Source organism: Piliocolobus tephrosceles, chromosome 7, assembly GCF_002776525.5.
Source record: "Piliocolobus tephrosceles isolate RC106 chromosome 7, ASM277652v3, whole genome shotgun sequence".
In the NCBI taxonomy this organism is placed as follows: Eukaryota; Metazoa; Chordata; class Mammalia; order Primates; family Cercopithecidae; genus Piliocolobus; species Piliocolobus tephrosceles.
Window position 1 is genome coordinate 120,031,258 of NC_045440.1, and position 3,296 is coordinate 120,034,553.

Here is a 3,296-nt window from a genome sequence, read left to right on the forward strand (position 1 = left end):
AGAGAGCATATGGCCCACAAAACTGAAAATATTTACTACCTGGCCCCTTACAGAAAAAAAGTTAGCTGATGCCTGCTCTATATTCTCCTTCCCCTAGAATCCCGTATCAGTCCCAGGAGCTACCTTTAGAAACAAGGGCTCTATAGGCCTGGTGCAGCAGCTGTAATCCCAGCACTTTGGGAGGCTGAGGCGAGTGGATTACGAGGTCAGGAGTTCGAGACCATCCTGACCAACATGGTGAAACCTTATCTCTACTAAAAATACAAAAATTAGTTGGGCGTGGTGGTACACTCCTGTAATCTCAGCTACTGAGGAGGCTGAGGCAGAAGAATCGCTTGAACCCAGGAGGCAGAGGTTGCAGTGAGATGAGATCATGCCAGTGCACTCCAGCCTAGGCGACAGAGCGAGACTCCATCTCAAAAAAAAGCAAAAACAAAAACAAGGGCTCTATGGTTACATTGTTTTGGTCACACAGCCCCCACAATCAGCGACCACTAATGAGTGCTTGCTATTGTGAGATCAAAAAGCTTTACCACATCATCTTATTTAATTCTCCCAATAACCCTATGAGATGTGCATTATTACATGCATACATAATGTGATACTAGAATTGGCCTGAACCGTATGAAATTGTCATTTTTTTTTTTGTCGGTTGAATAGTGGCAATTTCATGTAGATGAAGAGAATACCATTATCTCCATTTTAGAGCTGAGAAAACAGGAGAAAGTGGTGCATTGGCACACAGTTAATAAATGAAAGAATGTTTTTTCTTCTTAAAACTTTACACTCCACTTTATTTATTCAAAGTTTTGCTAATTTTGAAGTAAAAAAACTCAGTCCAATGATGCTTAAGCAAGCCTTTCCCAAAATTTATTTTAGAAAAGTTTTCTGTTTGTCTTTTTATTACCAAGTAGTACCTATGAATATTCCACAAAACTACAGTTCCTTAGTACAGACTTTGGGGTTTCACCGTGTTAGCCAGGATGGTCTCAATCTCCTGACCTCATGATCCACCCGCCTCGGCCTCCCAAAGTGCTGGGATTACAGGCGTGAGCCACCGCTCTCGACCAACATAGTGAAACCTCGTCTCTCTAAAAATACAAAAAATTAGCCGGGCCTAGTGCCATGTGCCTGTAATCCCAGCTACTTGGGAGGCTGAGGCAGGAGAAACACTTGAACCCAGGAGGTGGAGGTTGCAGTGAGCCGAGATCATGTGCCATTGCATTCCAGCCTGGGCGAGAGAACAAGACTCCAACTCTGTCTCAAAAAAAAAAAAAACAAAAAACTCGACAGACTTTGGGAAATATCTCCTCTTCCTTCATCCCCCTCGAATTGCCCGCAGCATTTCACAGGTGCTGCCACCTCTGGCCCCCTGGCTGCAGTCATCTCCTGCCTCCCCAGAACACCCATGCATGCCCAATTTGAAACACACTGTACCTTGCTCCACTGGCAAGTGAAACTCCATATTCACTGAAATAACCTGAATAGTCCATGCTACTGCTGCAGGCTAATTCCATTTACAGGAATAACGAAGCTCCATCCTTGTGTGGCCTCGGATGTCAATTTCATACACTTGACCCATCCCATACCTCCCATTTGTGATGCAAATAAACTGCATGTTCCATCAAAACTGCTTGCTCTCCCTCTAAGCTCATGGTTCTTATGATTTATGTGCCAAATCAGTTGTAGACTTTTTCTCAGTAGTAGTGTCCAAACTCTGAGGCTGCCCTCTAGCCCAGGTCAATTAAGCAACATAATATATGCTTAACTGTGCTTTTCTTCTTTTTTAAAAGAGAGAACAATTGCTTATCTATATAAAGCTTACTGTCAAGGTTCCATTGATTCCTATTTTCCTTAGGAGTAATACAAGTCCATAATTTGTCATAATCATCCTCCCTACCCCCTCCTAAAATATTAACTTGGTAGGGAGGTTGGAAATCTATCACAACCAATGACAGACATCTGTGCACAAAAATAGCAAGTCTCGAATTTAATATTTTACTGCCATATTTTGAAACAACTGGTTAGGCAGCTGCTACTGTTATCTTTCAATTACTTCTCATTTTTCCAGAGACTTAAATGCAAGCTGTAACAAATTAAATCTAAATTTCCATATTCTCTTTTAAAAAATAAAAGACTTTCAGAAAATACTGTAAAAAAAAAATCATAGAGAGGAAAAAAGGGATATTGGCGGCAAGACAGTGGACTTTATTCTCAGTGCCTCCAGTGATTTGTTTCACTTGCCTTAAGGTATGCAGATATGCTGACCCCTAAGTGATCCAAATCTTCTCCATTCTACATAGGCTCTTAGTGCTGAGACTTTGCAGTTTGCTAAAAATGTACTTTTCCCTGCAGTTTCGTAAAGGTGCCCAAGAAGAAATTCCTTCACCAAACGTTAAATATTCTCTGCTGTACCACTCTATCAATGGTGTTCAAAAACACAAGAAATCTCTCAAAAGCCTTAATAGGTCATATTTTGGAGATACCAATTCAAACAAAATTGCACATGGTTCCAATTGAACAGTAAGGCGGAGAACAGTGTAATTATTTTTTTTTTTCCAACATCAACATGCTTTTCACCTTAAATTATGAGGCTAGTGCTTAGAAATTACATTTTTGATAGAAAAATAACACATTTTCTAATCTTCTCTGTTTTCATTTTTCATCTGACTCCTTGATCCTAATTAGGGGGCGCTGAGGGTGCGGGTAGAAGGCCGACTGTCACAATTTCTCCTTCCCACTGCCAAGATTCAACATAGATTTCAAAATAGAACTTACGTCACTAAGGATTTTTTTCAGTGCAAGGTTCTGAAGTGGAACACACTTGCTGTCCTTTCGGATGCGGTACCTACACTACTGCTGCACGGTGGCTGCTGCAATCAGCACAGCCAGGTAAACAACGCTCCGCTATTATCTCAGGCTTATGGCATATGAGGCTCTCTGGACCTGGATCCCTCCAGCCTTCTGTGTTCCTGCTCCTCCTCCTCCCTGTCCTTGTCCTATTCCTCCACAGCCTGACATAACTATTACTCTTACCCTCTCCATAGAGGTGGCTACTCTATAATGAGCTATTAAATTATGTCTTCCCAATATCATCTGGTAACTTAAAAAAAAAAAAAGTCCAGGCCTTATTGCAACATTTAGTTTAAAAGAAAAAACTCAGGGTGGGCACGGTGGCTCAAGCCTGTAATCCCAGCACTTTGGGAGGCCGAGACGGGCGGATCACGAGGTCAGGAGATCGAGACCATCCTGGCTAACACGGTGAAACCCCGTCTCTACTAAAAAAATACAAAAAA